This window comes from Heterocephalus glaber, unplaced genomic scaffold, assembly GCF_053883595.1.
Source record: "Heterocephalus glaber isolate CG9 unplaced genomic scaffold, H.glaber_assembly_v1.0 deba00001733, whole genome shotgun sequence".
NCBI classification, from domain to species: Eukaryota; Metazoa; Chordata; class Mammalia; order Rodentia; family Bathyergidae; genus Heterocephalus; species Heterocephalus glaber.
Window position 1 is genome coordinate 15,628,360 of NW_028258444.1, and position 18,388 is coordinate 15,646,747.

The 18,388-nt window shown below is 42.6% G+C and overlaps 1 long non-coding RNA gene across 7 annotated transcripts in view; it reads left to right on the plus strand.

Moving 5' to 3' along the window:
• Window positions 1–5,349: 5,349 nt before the first annotated feature.
• The window catches only part of LOC110345494 (uncharacterized), a 326,656-nt gene continuing 313,617 nt past the window's right edge, over window positions 5,350–18,388 (plus strand). For all 7 annotated transcript variants that reach the window (XR_015446886.1, XR_015446889.1, XR_015446887.1 and 4 more), the window contains exon 1: window positions 5,350–5,951. This is a non-coding gene — a long non-coding RNA (uncharacterized LOC110345494). The remainder of the gene's footprint in view (window positions 5,952–18,388) is intronic.

The window sequence follows — 18,388 nt, forward strand, 5'->3', positions numbered from 1 at the left end:
TCGGAGGTCCCTGCGCTTCCCGCTGCCCGCGCCTTGGCCCGGATTGTGCCCCACACACGCGAGGAGTCACTCCCTCCCAGTTCCCTTCTGTCCAGGCCGCCCACTACCTTTGCTTTGGGAGCGACACATCCAGGATTGGGGGGACACATCTGGCGCCCCGAGCCCTTGTCTGCATGCGATTATTGAGATGGACTTGGAGTTTTCGCTCGCAAACTTGGTCCAAGGCAGCAACGTTATCCCGATAGTTTCTGTTTCTCATTCTTTCTTTTCCACCTAAATCTGATTTAACTCAAGATTGGTCTGCTTGGGTCAGTTGGCGGCTCCGTTTCGGGATATCATTTTTGGTATGGACATGGAAAACCTTACTAGGGGGAAAAACTACGATGTGAACAAAGGCAGACCCCTCGAAAGGATGCCATGGCTTTTCGGGGGCTGCTCAGGAGTCCCCCGTCTTCTCTTGCCCTGCGCGTTTCACTCTTGGCTAACCCACCCCCACTTTGAGGGCTCTTTCTCCCTCTGGCCTCTCATTCCTCGAATTTACACGGTGCTGCCTTCCTTGGAGCGCGGCCCTGAGATGCTGTCTTCCGAGCTTGCGCCTTTCCTGCAGTTGGGATGAGTTCTTGCTGAGTTGGGTATCCAGGGGCCCCTTCCCTGAAGAGAAGTTGGCCCGGCCGGAAAGGCAGGAGCCCTTCCCTTGCTGGAAACAAAGACCCCTTAAGAGAAATGTTAGCTGAACAAAGGAATAAACAAACTTATTTGACCTACTGTTCTCTTCCTTTTGGGGACGTGGGCGACTTTGGGCAGGGTACAGAGGAAAAGATTGGGTGTGATCACAATTTTTGCTTTCAATGTTTTCCTGCGGAAATGTGTACAGCTGCCTATTTCCGTCGCACGTGAGACTCCGGGTTCCTTGGCCTGCACCGGTATTCGTGGTTGACTGAGGAGAACGAGATTTCCCTTTTACTTTCCCGTGTTCCCTACCCCAAACCTGCTCTGGTCGAACCAGTCGCACAAAACAACGAGTCTGGCATTAGTGCCCAACCTCCCTTTTCCCCTCTCAAATGCCACCATCGCTCAAGGCTTAGTCATGAGTCCCAGGAAAGCCTTGCTCTGCCTACTTTAATCCCTCCCTTCTCAGAACTGTTTTTTTTTTTTTTTCAGGTACTGTTTTCTAAAAGGTGTGCCAGACTATTTTAAACCTGTACCGTCTTGTACAGTATTCAAACTTGGTTCACATTTGTTTGTAGTCTTGTCTACCCAAGAAGACTGTGAACTTGGGGAGTTTGGAGTTTGACACCTAATCTGAGCTGAAAAATCTTGATTATCTTCCTTCTGCATACATTCCCTAGTAACAGCAATCTACTCTTGTCAGGAAAGCAGTCTTGGTGGTGGGGTACAGAGTGGTCCTGGGAAATTCCTTTCTATCAGGTTTCAACTGATGAAAATCAAAGGTCTTCAGCCACTTTTTTCATTCAGGTGAATCTTAGGTCATTCAAATCTGCTCATTCCAGGCATTAAGGAAGTCTTCAGACTTGGTGATTATGGCAAGCAACTAACCCTCTTGTCCTTTGGACTTTTTGGCAGTTCATATTACAGTTCATATTTAAGAGAAGCACAATATCTGTAAAATTGAGACCATGTGTTTGTGTGTGTGTGTGTGTGTGTGTGTGTGTGTGTGTGTATGTGTGTTGGGGGCTTGTCATCTTGATCTGATCGCTGTATGATCACAATCTGAATAATAAATGACAAAAAAGGTGATTTTTTTCTATGATTAATTACACTCATCTTCTTAAGAGCCAGTCTGAGGTACATCTGCTAACCCAAGTGCTTCCAGCTGAGACCTGATGTGCTCTGGGTTTTTGTTGTAACACTTTGGCTAGAGTGCATTGGACATGATGCCTTCACTCAAGTACTGGGAATGCCTGATGTCAGAGGACCATGATTTTGATTTCAAAGCCAATGCTCTAGAAGAGCAGCATTTTTCAAACTGTAGAACAGGACTAAGCAGTGGAAAGTAAAGGATTCAGTTGATCGGTGTATTTTTTTCTGTAATGCAACCAGAACTGAATAGAAAAAAAGTCAGAATACTGTACATAGTAGTACTAAGTATTCCACAAAATTTTAGAGCTGGGTGTGGTAGTGGATGCCTATAATCCCAGTGCTCTGGGAGGCTGAGGCAGGAGAATCACAAGTTCTAGCCTAGTGCAGGCAATTTGGTGACTTAGCAAGACCCTGTCTCACAATTTAAAATTTGAAAAAAAAGACTAAGGATTTAGCTCAGCATGAAAGCCAGTTCAATACAAACAAAAACTTTGTAGTTTGATTATGTATAAATATGTATGTATTCTAGGTTGTGATATAAAATGTATTGCTTGCCTTGGGTTGGAGACCAAAGAATTTTGAAAGCTACTGAAAGCAAACTTTAGAGACTTCCTAACAGAAAAATAGCCACAAACATCAGTTGCCCATTCTGGATTTTCAAGAATGTATCATTAAGTTAGGTTTGAGTAAGAGCAGATAGCTATCTGCTATAGGATTATCTGATAAAAGTGAGTGTGTTTGTTTCCTGGGGGCTATAATTAGTTAACCTCCCCAACTGGCTAAACAGCTGCTCTTTAGGGCAACCATCAAAATTCTAATTATCCAACACTTCTGTTTGCCTAAAATGGACTTAAACATTAAATTTGCTCCTCTACTGTTCATTTCCAGTGGAATGGTTTCATTCTGAGGGTGGCTTCCATGGCTTTCTTTGATCTGGCCCAGCCTATATCTTCAACAGAATCTTCCATTACTCCTATGATGGTAGAGGAAACTTCTAAAGAGAGTCCCCAGTGACTCCCACCTCCTGGCACTCATACCTTTTGTAATCCCCTCTGTGTTGAGTCCTAGTGATGGATGCACTTGTATTTGGCAAGAGTGATACCATGTCACTTCTGAGTCAAGGTTACTAAAAGACTGTGGCTCTCACCTTCTTTTTCTTGCTCTGTCCTGCATTTGCTTTGAGGCAGACCAACTGACATCCTGTGAACTGTCCTATGGAAAGGCCCACATGGCAAGGCTGTCTCTGGCAACAATCAGGGAGCACCCGGAGGCCTGCCAGCCATTACCTGAGTAGGCTTGGAGGTTGATCCTTCCTCGTGGAACCCTGAGATGCCTGCAGCCTGTTGTGATACGTTAGCCAAAGGAGCCAGGTAACCCATCCTGGATTCCTGAACCAAAAAAGCAAGTGATGAGTATTTATTGTTTTAAGGCAGTGTTGGTGAACCTATAGCACGTGTGCCGCTGTTTGTTATCATTGACAGTTTATTAAAAGGTTTGCCATCACTGTCTTAAGGAATTAAGTTTTGGCATAGTTTATTACTTATCAATATATAACTAGTATATTCGCCTTTGTGTACTCTATGTTTTTGTCAAAATGTACTGTTCATTGTTCCCAGTACAAACCATTTTCCATTTAAGTCATCCCCATAGCTTGGAAAATTCTTTATACCTCCATTTCCTTATCTTTCCTATATATCCAAACTGCATCTTTCCAGGTTAAGTACCACATCTTTCATTATTTTTTTAATTTGATATTTCAATTTAAAACTGATTTAATTCTTTCAATTTATTATTTTATGAATATCTTTTTCTGAAACTCCTTTTTGTGTTATGTCCTAGATTTTTTTGTGAATATCTTTCTGGGCTATACTCTGGCTAATCACTCAGAACCTTGCCACTTCTCAGCATCTGCACTTTTCTGACCCTAGTGTCTGTTACTTCTCTCCGGAATTGTGTGTGGGCTTCCATTCTTAGCCCTCACCATTCATTCTCCATCTAACAGTCAGAAAGATCTTCTCTGAACATACATCAAATTTCTTGCTTAAAAGAATGTTATGGCTGTGTTTAGATGTCCCCCCCAAAGCCTCATGAGGTCGTAAGTGGGGCTTTTTCAGAGGTGGCTGGATCTAGAGTGTACGGGGCTGGAATTAAGAGTGTATGATTACATATTTTGTTTTTTAATTTTTATTTTATTTTGTCTCAGGGTCTTCCTAGGTCACTAAATTGCCCAGGCTGGGCTCAAACTTGCAGTCCTCCTGCCTCAGCCTCTCAGAGTGCTGGGATTACAGGTGTGTGCCACCATTCTTGCTGGAAGGTCTGCGCCCAGTGTCACTCATGTGTTGGCAAACTGGTGCTGGCCAGTTGGTTCCTCTGCAAGAAGGTTCCTCCACAAGCCTGGCTGAGCATTCTCATGACAGGGCAGCTGGATTATTCTAGAGCAAGTGACCCATGAGGGACCTTATCATGAAAGACAACATTTCCTGGAAGTACTGTTGTCCATGTGTTTTTATGCCACTGGCCAGGATCAGACAACACAGTCGTGTGTAAACCATACATTATATTGTAAATTCATGTATCTGTAAGCATCAGTGTTTTGTGAATACATTTTCATTTCTCAGTAAGAATAAGAAAGTGATGGTGCCACAGCTACTCAGCATAATTTTTAAGAGAGACATTTAGGCAGTCTTACAGATATTTTAGTATAAACATGAATACTCAAGAGTGAGAACGTTTCCAGGAACCCAGTATCAGTACTGTTTCTCTCATCTCCTTCAATTAAAAGAGGGGAAGGAATATCTTGACTACTGAACTTTCTGTGATACTTTGCTGTTCTGTGCATGTGACCATGGAGCAGCCTATATTGCCTGGTATCATATATACTACTGAATGTGAAAGAAAACAGTGCCAGAGAGATATGAAGGATTTACTGACCATGGTTTTTTCACTGAATAAACTGGCACCTACTAATTAGCATTAAGTGGACCTGAAAGTGAAATGTGAAAGCAAAGTGGCCTATATGAATCCTCACATGCATGCTCCTCCCAGGTTATTCAGAATCGAGGATTAAGCCAGAGAACATGTGCATGACTAAGTAAAGATCTGTTTTAGTGAGTATACAATGCTTCATAGTTTTGAAAAATTAAAAATTTCAGACTTTCACAATTTTCTAAAATAGGACGATTTAAAAATCTATCTATCGGGCCGGGGATTTAGCTCAGTGGTTCCCACGCCTGCCTTGCAGGCGCAAAGACCCAAGTTCGATCCCCGGTACCGAAGGAAAAAAAAAAAAAAAAAAAAAAAAAGGTCTCTCTATCTATCTATATTTTTACAACTTTTATCTCTGTCTTCCTGCCCAAAGACAAATGTCGTTGACCGAATCCATAAAGTCTACCCAAACACTCTTAAGGCCACAATGGACCTACATTCCTGGCCTTCACTCGATTTCCGGATCTCTTCTTGCCCGGGGCTAAGATACTGAAATAAGGACTTATTAAAATTAACATACTTGCAATTCCGGTTCTTGGAAAGATGGGCTTGTTTCTGAGATCTTTACCCAAGGAAAACTCCGTCTGTTTTTGCTGAAATCTTTAGCACTTCGTGTTTGATGAAGACATCTGCTTCTGGTTTCAAATAATCTCATTTGGGACACCTAGGGCCAATGCTACGCCTCAGTCCCCTTCGGTCAACAACACCCACTCGACAACTCTCAAGCCAGTAGCTGTTTGTTTTCCTGCGGTGAAACACGCGGATAACACATCTTTTGAGTAAAACAATGTCATTGTGTAGCCACTGTCATCCTTCGATGGATGAGGTCAAGACACTCCTCAAAATCGCTCTCAGGGATAAATTTTGTTGGTGGTTGGGAAAGCGGAGTGGGGGAATGTTTCGCGATTGGGAAAACAGCTCATTTTCCCGGTTGGGCGGGGGGGTGGCTTGGACGTGCTCCTAGTGCGACGACGCAGACAAGGCGCCCATCCGAGCCGTCCGGTCCCTTTGTCCTACACCCCACCCTGGAGGTATGAGGATCCGCGCAATGCGGTTCGGAGGCGGCCGCGGCGCCCCAGAGGTGAAAGCGGAGGCGCCAGGACGCCGGTGCCGGCCTCTCAGGATGCTAGGCGGCCACACACGAGGTGGGGGGCAAGGCCACCGGCTCGGGGGTCGCGAAGGAAGTGCGGGGCGCGGGCGGCGCCGGGCCGGGGTTGCAGCAGGGGGGCGCGAACAGCTCCCGAGGGAGCGAGGCCCCTTAGCAGGAGCTGGCAGCCGGAAGGGGGAGCGGGCGGGCGGCGGGCGGGGCCTGTGGCGGGCGGGGCCTCCCGCGCGCAGCCCCAGTAGGGCTCCGGAAATTTTCCACTAGGGATCGGAGCGCCAGGGCGGCCGAGGTTTAGCCCGCCCCGCGCGCCACGTGACGGTGACTCGCCGGGCGCTGCCCTGAGCCCGCGCGGACGCTGGGGCGGGGCAGAAAGGAGAACGCGGTGGGGACTCGAGGGCGGGGCACCACGCGACGCGGGAAACCCAGAGAGCCCTTGGGGCCGACCGGGAACCTTCGGGAGACGCGGCCCGGGAAGCGATCGCGCCCTGCTGGCCGCTGCCCGCGCCAGTGGACGTGGCTCGCCGTGGGGCGGGACGAGGACGTGCAGCCTCGGCCCCTCCACTGTGCCCGGAACGTCCCCGGGGCAGCCAGGTTGTCAGGCTGAACCCCCCAGGCCGACGAGGACATCCCTGGGGCTTCGGTAAACGTGGGATTTGGCCAGCAACAGGCTCCAGGTGGTCCCGAGTGAAGACTTGGGAATCGGCACCCCACAGATTTCCTCTTTATCTTACCGCCCTGTGGAGGAGACGTTACACAGATACCGTGTCCGTACCTCTGGCCTTGTACTGCATCGTCGCCTGTCCTTTTAGGTTCTTTCTAGTAATTGTGACCTTTTTCCTTTTAAGTCATTCCATCGGTCTTGGAAGCAAATTCAAAGCAAAACGTAGGAGCCTGAGTTATGAGTTAGAGCTTTGTTTACCAACTGTCTCCGGTGTTGTGGTTTTGCTCTTCGGTTTCCTCACATCCTGCCCTGGTCATATCCCCTTCTCCCCCACAGACTCGGTGGAGGAAGCTGCTGGACCTACTGGGTCCCCCCAGTTTTTCACATTTAACGTCTCCAGAACCGTATTGTTTTCTTATAGTTTAGAACTAGTGTAATTAATAAGAATAGCTACAGATTTACCCAGGTACACTTTTTAATTCCTTATAAACATGTGCATCATTAAGCCAACCATTCTGTGAGCCTGAGGCTATTCATATCCTGGTATTTCCCTTTTACAAAAGAGGAAGTGGAGGCTTGGAGAAGTTAGATAACTTGCCCAAGGCCATTCAGCCTGGACTTTGAACCTAGACTGTCAGATAAATCCTCCACTAAGGCCACTATGTTACAGAAATTTCCTATTAATGACTTTAATTGTATTGAAATAGTAAAGTTACTCCCATTTTAGTGAGTTTTTTTTTTTTTTACTCTAGTCTTCCTGAAGTTTATTTTGGAGAGATGTTTAAATTTAGATAGGAAACCACACAATTTAAAAAGGAACTCTTATGAAGGAGTCATACATTTTTACACTTTTCTTAAATGGAAGATTACTGAAATATTTGACCTAGGAACGCTTTTTCTCAGGAGTTTTGCTCTTCATATAGCTTCAGCCCCTAACACATGCTGAACGCTCCAGAAAAATGACGATTAGGTGCTTTGATCGACAGTGTTCGATAAGAACTACATGCTGATTTGTACTCAAGAAGTTAATAAACCTTGAAAAGGTCAATGGCATAATGCCAAAAAGGAAATTTCCGTAAGACAAAATTGGATAGATTTAGTAGGAAGACAATAGTGGTTTTTTGGGTCTTGTTTGTAGAACCTTCCTCTCTGCCCCTGCCTGGGTTAGAAGCCCCTTCTGTGAGCTGGCGCCCAGCATCTATCCCAAGGTGGCTGCTTGCTCTTCTCGTTGCCGGGTGGCGCTTCCCAGAACAGTAAGGTCCCTGAAGGACAGTCTTCCCGTCCCACAGTGTATCCCTGGAGCTCAGCGCAATGGCATGTGCTAGATAGCCCTAGTCAGTGATGAGAGTTGTTAACAGAGTGCTTGTTAAAAGGCTGAATTTACGGAGTTGCTCAGCCTTGTCTTGTTAGGATATACTGAACTAGCGTTTAACAGAAACCCTGAAACGAATGCCTTCATGAACATAGTCCCTGTCCCGTCTTGGTCTGCTAGGCAACAATCGTCCCATCCTAACTCTTGTCCTTTCTCACATTTCCCAGTATTCCATCCCTGCGTGCAGCCGTCATTCCTTAACCCTAGGTACGAACTGCTTGAGGCTAGTGACGTGTATTTACTTGAGTCTGTGTATATCCCACTGTCTCATACATTGCACATGATAGTTTCTGATGTTTATTAACAGAAATAACCTCTGAAAAATTTTATGTCCAGTTAGCTAACTTTATTTCAACACCCAATTCATGGTCAGAGGTTTAGCTATAGCCTTAATTCTGGCCTTACCAGTAGGGTTTGTTTTGGTACCGGGGCTCGAACTCAGGACCTTGTGCTTATGAGGCAGGCAGTGGCACCACTGAGCTAAATCCCCGGCCTTGTCAGGGGTTTTAATTTATACTCCCCCAGACTTCAGTACTGGTGAATGAACTAAAGGCTTTTGCACTGAGCTACATCCAAAGCCTTTAAAAAATTGATTTTTAAAAAAAATGTTGTCAGGCTTTGCCAAATTGCCTAGTTTCCCAGTTTGTGCTCAAACTTGGGAGATCCTCCTTCCTCAACCTCACAGAGTGCTGGGACTATAGGCTCCGCTCTTACATCCACCAAATAAGGGTCTTTGGAATGACGGAATCATAGGAATCTTTTTTAAATACAAAGGAGAATTTATAATTGCTCTGTCCAATACATATCTGACAGCTATGCTTGTCTATAAGTGAATTAAAACAAAAGAAATTTAAAATGAAGTTATTTATTAGCATTAGCTATATTTTAAGAGTGACTAATGGTGACTAATGGCTACTGATACTGATGTTCTCCAGTATTGCAGAAAGTTTTGTTGGACAGACCTGGTAAATTACTAAAAAATAAAGAGTACAGTTGTGTGTGCGTGTGTGTGCGTGTGTGTGTGTGTGTGTGGTGTGGGTGTGGGTGTGTGGGTGTGTGTGGGTGTGTGTGGTACTGGGTATGGAACCCAAGGGCATTCTACCACTAAGCAACATCTCTAGCCCATTTTTTAATTTTTTAAAAAATTCTGAGACAGAGTCTCACTAGTTGTCCAGGCTGGCCTTGAACTTGAGATCCTTCTGCTTTAGCCTGTGAAGTGGCCAGGATTACATATGTGTCACCACACCCAGTTAAGAGTATAGTTTTATTAACTTAAGTATGTCACTATTACTAAAAAGTATTTCGGATTACATAGCAGTAAAAGCTTTAAGAACATATTCATATTTCAGATGTTTGTTATTTCACATAGGATAAAATTTTCTTCCTTAACAGTGGTTTTTAATTTAATGCACATTTAACATATTCAGGAAAACCAATGGTTCAAAAAGATTTCTCTTTGTATTCTTTTAAAGTGAGTATTCACCCCATTGGTCCTTTGTGAATTTTAATCTTTTTTCTGTTTAAAACTGCTGCGATCAACTTGAGTCACTGCACAAGTTTGACATTCATTAGATTTGGCTGTGTTTTTTAAACTTGCATGATTGAGAAACTAAAATACTCAGTAATGTTGGTAAGGGACAAATGCCAGATAGTTTTGGACAGACCAAATATATATTTAATGACATCACACATACAATATAGACAGTTCTCAATTTACAAACACACTATTCATAAGCAACTCAAATATAAAACATACTGGGTGTACCTTCTTTAAAATCCTTTATAGCACAGCATCTCCAAGGTGGCCATTGTACAAACAAACAAATTAGTGAATAAAAAAAGCAAGTAAAAATAAGCCTTGGAATTCTTTTTTTTTTTTTTTTTTTAAGCCTTGGAATTCTTACAGAATGTATAGCTTGAGTTGCCGCAGCAATGAAGTGGCTGGGAGAAGCTCTGGGGAAGTTAGTCGAGGTTCTTTCCACGTAGAGTAGATTTGCTTAAGTGGTAACCCCCTGGCAAAAATAGGCCAGTGGCACCTCCTATTGCCTGTGCCTCTCCCCACCCCTGCTCCTCCAGGCTTTTAAAATTCTCCAGCTTCATTTGCACTCCAGTTTCAGTTCTGTCTGTTCACAGTTTTGTGACTCTAGGCAGGCTTACCAAGCTTCTCTGAGCCCCAGTTACCTCAACTGCAAGGTAATGGTGAGTGCAAAGAATCAAAGAAAAATTTATGCGAAAATGTAGATGAGAAAAGTCATGGAGACACAAAAGATTATGACTATAAAGAATCATAAGTGGGCCGGGGATGTAGCTCAGTGGCACTGCGCCTGCCTGGCAAGCTCAAGGGTCCTGAGTTTGATTCCCAGTACAGGGAAAAAAAAAAAAAAGAATCATAAGCTTCAAGACACCTTTGGCTCTTGCAGGCTCAGATGACAACTAGTCATGTGCACACAATGGGAACCCGATCCGGCACATTTCTAAAGGATGGGGATGGCTTGAGGGTTCTTGGTCCCTGTGACATAGAAGAAATAAAGTTAGGTAGAAAGTAAACAAAGATTATCAACCTAAGGCATAGTCTAAATTACCCAAGGTTGTTCATATCTGTACTCCACATCTTTGCTCCTTAGGCTTGATTGTTTTTTTCTTTCAGGCCTGTGACACCCCAACCCCTTAAAGATACTGCAAGTCCATAAAATCAAGCTAAAGTAAAAGGCAGCAACTTGACCTTAGGATGAGGAAACATATTCAAGAAGTTCAAAGATTTTTTTGTTTGCAATAATGGGGATTGAACCCAGGGCCTTCAAGCTGAGCTACGTTCCCCAGCACCCCCCTTAAAAAAATTTTTAATTTTGAGACAAAGTCTTGTTAAATCACCAAGTTTCACAGGCTGGGCTTGAATTTGTGATCCTCCTGCCTCAGCCTCCCAGTGTGCTAGGATTACAGGAGTATATCACCAAGCCAGACCAAAGAGTGTTTTTATGCAAAACATCTTAGATGACCCGTCTGAAAGGTTATCTCCAAGACCACATAGATATCCTCAACCCCAGATTACAGTGTGCTGAGCCCTTGAGTGCCTGCACTTTTCTGAGTGGTGCCTCTTTGATTCTGCTTAATGAATTTGCGCGTGCCTCCCGACATGTCCTGAAATGCTCTTCTGTGAAGAGCGCTCATGAACCTACCCTTGGGGGGAGCGCCTTCTTTGGGGGACCTCTTTGAACCTTATCATCTGGTAATAAGTGGAGCCAGGCTGCTTTGGGAGGTAGAAGGAGATGGAAGGCTGTGAAAGAAAACAGTTCCATCGGAAGGAGCTGAGGTAAATACCACCTTTTCCTTTAAGGAATGAATGTAATTGCTTGCATTTTCTCTCTCCTTCCTTCTTCCGTTTCATTGATTCCTCCTAAGGCTAAAGTTTCTACTTTATGTTCTAATTTGTCTGACATAGCATGTTTTTTTAAAAAAAAACTTCATGTTGCTTACTTTGATTTTCTCATTGACTTTTGCTGATGGAGCTTCAGTGAAGGGCAAATTCAAAGTACAGCTGGCAGCCACAGGGCAGTAGTTGGACAGTGGTGGTGTAGTTCTAGGGAAGCCAGGGCTGCTACATCTTTATTCCCTTAAGAATCAGTGTCACTCAGAGCAAAAGGTGGTCTAAGGCAGGGGCAGCGGTAGACAGACCAGATCTCTCTCTCTCTCTCTCTCTCTCTCTCTCTCTCTCTCTCTCTTACACACACACACACACACACACTCACACACACACACAGACAGACAGACAGACAGACAGTGGCAGGAAGGACACCTAAGAGAATACTGGATAGCACCACTAGTAGTTTAAGCACAGTATGTGTATGTAAATCAATCATTTAAGCCACTTGACTGACCTTTGAGGTTAAGTACCATTATAGTTACTCTCCCTAGCTGAGCAGAGTCACTGTGTGACTGAGTGACTGTACCCAGTGTCATACAACTCCTAGGTGGTAGAAATGAGACTTGAACTCAGGCAGCTGGCTCTAGAGTTTATCCCCTTAACCCACAACACTAGTAGCTCTCAAATTTACTATTCTCAGGGCTGAACATGGTGGCTCACACCTGCAATCCCAGCATTCTGGGAGGTTCAGGAAGGAAAATCACAAGTCAAAGGCCAGTCTGAGCTACATAGCAGAGCCTGTCTCAAAAAACAAACAAACAAACAACCAAAACAAACAAAACCCAAAACTTACTGGTCTCAGAACTCCCTTGCACTCTTAAAATTACAGTAGTGCCTTGGTTTATGAACTTATTCTATTTTTTTTTTTTAATGGTACCAGGGGATCGAACTCAGGTCCTTGCGCTTGTGCAGCAGACAGCAAAACCACTGACCTAAATCCCTGACCCCATGAACTTATTCTTTATACGTTTCTGGTTGTAGAATTTGATCCACAATTCTGCTTGCTAGCAAATTGCAAGCATAGCATGTGTATGCTTACAATTCCTTGCTATGAGTTCAAGCCCAGTGTGGATGCGCTGCATAGCGAGTTAACAGCTTATCTCAAAAAAACCAAAAAGAAGAAGAAGAAGGAGAAGGGCGGGGGGGGGGGGTGGGATTAAGACTTAGAAATGAAAAAAATAGTGCATTCATTTAAACATAATAGTAAACTTAGGGCCAGGGATTTAGCTCACTGGCGCTGCACCTACCTTGCAAACGCAAGGTTCTGAGTTCGATCTCTAGTGCCAGAAAAAAAAAATAGTAAACTCATACAATGCTAACATAAATAACACTTTACAAAGAACATAATGCTGGGGGTGTAGCTTTCTGTCAAAGAGTTTGCCTACCATACAAAAACCCTGAGTTTGATTCCCAGAACTGTAAACAAACAAAAAATGAAACAAAACAAAAGTACCCCAAAAGTCTGTATTTCTCAAAGAAGTTCGAATGGCATTGAAGAATCAAGAATGATATCATTTTACAGATTTGCAGACTTTTGCACATTTTTGCACTGTACTATACCTGTTTGCCTGACAGTGGTTAAGAAGAGGAAAGGAAACGAGAGCTTCTGGGTGTAAGTGATGGGACTGAGGCCTGTCTCAGTGAGTATTCCATGTCGTCTGAGGAACTAAAGAATCTCCACTGAGAAAGCTATCCCCTCTGAGCAGATCTAGATTTTCATGCTTAGTTTAATCCTCAGGAGGTTGTTTGGATTCTCTCTCTCTTCATACACACACATAGGTACATACATTTATTTGAGGTACAGTAATATACTTTGAGTCATAAAATGAATTGTAAACTGGAAGGGATTTTAGAGATTATCTGACTAACCTTCCGAATTATGCATGAGGCCAGGCAGGTAGATGACTTATTGCTGGTTGAATTTCTGATTAGTGCCAAGACTGGAGGTGGAACCCAGGCCTCCTTCCTCTTCATTCCTGTTCATGCTGTTTCATAGAAATTAGTAAATCAAATTGCTTGACCATTAGATAAATCTATTTCCACTGGAAAACTTGTGAATTGAAAACCATAAAGTCTGCTGTAAATTCACATGTCTCTTCAATGGACTGTGAGAAATTGGCTTTCTTCTCCCCAGATTGCCTCTTCCAAAAAGTCTTGGTGTTTTCACTATTTTGTTAGGATTTATTACAACTTCATGCTTATTGCTTTTTGTTTCACAGGCAGTGCCTAAGAGAAGAAGGGCTTGGTGTTGGGAAGAGAGTAAGAATGTGAGAACCAGCAGTTCTGTGACACATGACACGTGATAATGTGGATTGGCTGGTCCCCATTATCTGCAGGATCTGATTTTCTTCGGGATGAACATATTTTGGTCCCCAGGTTTCCAAGACAAGCACATTCTTGCCAACATGATCCCTGAATAAGCTGTTCTGGTATTTGAACTTGCTACTGGAAGAGGGTGAAGTCCAGGATATACACACATTGCGGTGGGGGGCAAGCCATAGTTGGCTACATTAGCACCTCATTATACAACAGTTCCAGGATAAAGTGATTCCAGATGTGCTATCAGCAAGTACCTAGCACTTAGGTTTTTTAACCCATTAGGCTAAAATCTACTTTCAGAACTTTGGGGAAGCCAGAAGTTAATTAGCTAGTCATCTTTACTTACTTCATAAAGTTGATCCTAAATTGACCATCATTTTCAATACACTTCAAGTTAGAAGATACTAATTATAACTCTATAAAACATGTATGTTTACACATATGCACATGTATTCTCACACATGTATCTTCAATAATAATGAGTTCTTTTGGAATACTGGCATAGTTTTCATTAAGTTCCTCTTTCTTGGAAATTTTGTTTAGAGAAATTAGAAGAACATGCATCTAGGAGCTAGTAGTCTAATTTCCTTCCTTTGAGCGATCAAGCTGCAGCCACAGTCATTGTGATTCTGAAGACTAAACTTTATAGGTAAGTCCTGGTTAAGGGCATTCCTCATTTTTTTAAAAAACAAACTTAGAAATTTTTTACTTAATGAGCCTTCTAATCTGAATACACACATATGTGCATGCGCTCACACACACAGAGTCCAAAAAAAATATGTACATACTTCAGCAGTTCACTGTACTAATAAATGTCTTGAAGCTAATGATCACCACTCTGAGCACCTCTTGTAATTGTAGAGGTCAAAGGTAACTTATATTCATCTCATGATGTCTCAAATTTAGTATTAAAATATTTATACAAGTTTTTCTTTTCCTGATGTATACATTTTTTTGGTTCTCTCTCCCTCTCGCTCACTTCTTCCTCTCTCTCTCTTCAACTGAAGATGACCTTTGGTACTGCAGTCAGCAGAGGATGAACTATAGTCTGTGCATAGATTGTTAAACATTTGTAGTTTAACTATATGAAGGGCTTGCTTTGGAGAGAATGAAAAAAAAATGACCCTTTTTCTTACATTACTTAGAGAATAACTACTGAGGCAGACAGCCTGGGCCCATAGTCTGTGCTGAGTCTGGGCTGGAGCTATTACACTCTTCAGACTCATCGAGGCTTTGGCTTAGAAGGTCCCCTTCCCCTGGTGGACACAGCCCATCCCAGCATGAGGGCTTGACAAGTGGAGTTCAGGCTGGATTTCAGCCCTTACTACCCCTCACCTGGTTTGGCACAGGACACAGACCACACATTGAATGCAATAGTCGTTAGGTTTTTGAGTTTTACTTTATGTGTTTCAGCCGAGGAATGATTTAATTCTCTTCAGTCTTCATTTGCTTAAATAGTTGGATCTGGGCAAGAGGTAGTTGAGTGTTTTTTATTTTTGACTCTGAAGGTTGATTACTAGTTATTGTTTAAGATAATCTCCAAGTGTCTCACTGATACTCCAAGACTGTTTTCCATCTGCTATTTTATTAAACTACTAAACTTAGGGTTGAGGTTTTGCTAAGCCTTCCCTGAGTCTAGAAACAGAAAAACACCAGAATATTAGATACTTTTAGTTATAAATCTTGTTTCTGCAATATCATTACTACTTTTCTTCTTTCTTTTTTTTTTTTGGAATCAGGGATCGAACTCAGGTCCTTGAGCTTGCAAGGCAGGCGGCAGAACCACTGAGCTAAATCCCCAGCCTGAGTACTACTTCTTTTTCTACATGTCCTTATGATTTAAAATGATGCATTTTATTTCTAATGGTTTGCATGGTGTAACTGAAAGACTGAGCACTCTGGAAAAGGCCTTGGCCAAACACCATGTATTGACAAACTATGTATTGACATAGAATCATGTCAGGAGTGTCTCATGAGATTTGTGGGTTTTGGCTTTCCTTGTTTTGCATCTAATATTTCTCTCAGTATTATCACAGTTAAATTCCTCATTGGACGTGCAATAGATTAAAACTCCACCCAAACATAGCTAAAAGCCTTGATTCTTTGACAGCACCTCCCCACATTCTTCAGCTAGAGATCAGTGCTCCTGAACTTTGGAAGATGCATCTCAGGTCATAACTTTAGTATCCTCACAACGAGATGTCTGTCACCTGTAGGAAGGCACTGAGAGAGTTTATGTTTCAAATGTATTTGCTTTCATTCTTTTTTTTTTTCCATTGGGAATTATACCTTTATATAATACATCTTGGTTCTTATTTTTTCCCCATTCCTAGCCCTCCCTTCACGCCCTCCACCCTTCCCTATTTACAAAGACTTTATTTCCATTTTTTCCATTTCTCATCAGTTTTTCCTTTCCCTTCTTTCCTTTCCCCTGTGCCTCCCACTACCCCTACCCCTTTGGACCTTTTCTTCCTATTTTACATTATCGATTATTCATTCTAATAATTGGTGCATTTTAGGTATACAATATAATGACATTCATCATTGGAAATTTGCACCTTTACATAGTCTCTCTTGGTTCTTATTTTTCACCCTTGCCCAGCCCTCCCTTCAACCCCTCCAGCCCTCCCTATTCACAAAAATTTTGTTCCTATTTTTCCATTTTCTCATATTAATCCCACTCCCTTCTATCCTTTCCCTTAGCCCTCCCACTTCCTTCCCCTTTGCCCCTTTTCTTCCTATTTCACATGACCTATTATACATTTAGTCCTTATTTACACTTTCAGTTTCTCACAGCAGAGAAACTATTTGGTATTTACACATGTGTGTCCTATTTATTTCACTTAAGAGTATTGCCTCCATGTGCATCCACTTAGCTATAAATGTCTCTAATTTCTCATTTTTTAGGGCTGAGTAGTACTCTATTTTATAAAAAAACCACATTTCCTTTATCCAGTCTCCAGTTGTTGGGCATTTGGGCTGTTTCCAAGTTTTAGCTATTACAAACTGTGCTGCTATGAACATGGGTGCACATATATCACTGTGGTATGATTCTTTTAACTCTTTGGGGAAGATCCCCAGCGGTGGAATAGCGGGGTCAAATGGGACTTCCAGTCCTAGTTCTTTGAGGTATCTCCATCCTGATTTCCACAGTGGTTGCACCAGTCTACACTCCCACCAGCAGTGGAGCAGCGTTCCTTTTTCCCCACAGCCCCGCCAGCATTTGTTATTGGTTGATTTCATGATAGCAGCCATTCTTTCTGGAGTGAAGTGGAATCTCAGCGTTGTTTTCATTTGCATCTCTCGAATGACCAGTGATGTTGAACATTTTTTCATGTATTTATTTGCTATTTCTACTTCTTTGTCTGAGAAATGTCTGTTCATTTCAGATGCCCATTTTTGGATTGAGTCTTTAAATTTGGGAGGTCTGATCTTTTTAAGTTCTTTATAGATTCGAGATAGTAGACCTTTGTCTGAGGAAGAGCAGGTGAAGATTTTTTCCCACATTGTGGGTTGTCTCTTCACACTGCTGGTGGTTTCTCTTGCTGTGCAGAAGCTTTTTAATAAGAAGAGATCCCATTTGTTGATTGTGCTAGTTCACGGGCAACTGAGGTTTTGTTCATGAAATCTTTTCCTACACCGATGTCTTCAAGGGTTCTACCTAACCTCTGTTCCAACTGGTTCAGAGTTTCTATTTTAATATTTAGATCTTTAATCCATTTTGATTTTAGTTTAGTGCATGGTGAGAGATACAGGTCTAGTTTTCATCTTTGGCAGGTTGAAGCCCAATTTTTCCAGCACCATTTATTAAAGAGGCTATCTTTCCTCCAGTGAGGGTGTTTGGCTCCTTTGTCAAAGATGGCTGAGTGTGTCTGGCGTTGTTTCTGCATCTTGTAATGTGTTCCACTGGTCCTCAGGTCTGTTTCTTTGCCAGTACCATGCTGTTTTTATCACAGTAGCTTTGTAGTAGAGTTGCAGGTTGGGGATTGTGATACCCCCTGCCATGTCTCTGTTACCTAGAATTGCTTTTGCTATTCTGGGTCTCTTCTTGTTCCAAATGAATTTTTAGATTGTTTTCTCGAGGTCTATGAAGTATGCTGCTGGGATCTCAATTGGAATTGCATTAAATCTATAGGGCAGTTTTGGAAGTATGGCCATTTTCACTCTATTAATCCTTCCTACCCAGGAGCAGGGGATGTCTGTCCATTTTCTGATATCATCTTCAATCTCTCTTTTCAGAGTGCCATAGTTTTCAGAGAAGAGGTCTTTGATTTCTTTCGTTAGGTTGATTCCTAGGTATTTCAGTTTTTTGGATGCTATTGTGAAAGGAATTATTTGCCCTATTTCTCTCTCAGTGAGTCTGTCATTGGTGTAGAGGAAAGCTATTGATTTTTGTGTGTTGACCTTGTAACCAGCTACTTGACTGAATTTGGTTATTAAGTCTAGAAGACTTTTGGTGGAGTTCTTGGGGTCTTCTATATAGAGTATCATGTCATCTGCAAAAAAAGGCAATTTGACTTCTTCATTTCTTATCTTTATTCCTTTTATTTCTTTCTCTTGTCTAATTGCCATGGCTACTGTTTCCAAAACTATATTGAACAGGAGTGGTGATAGTGGAGATCCTTGTCTTGTTCTTGATTTTAGTGTGAAGGTTTTCAGTTTTTGACCATTTAGTATGATATTGGCTGTTGGTTTTTCATAGAT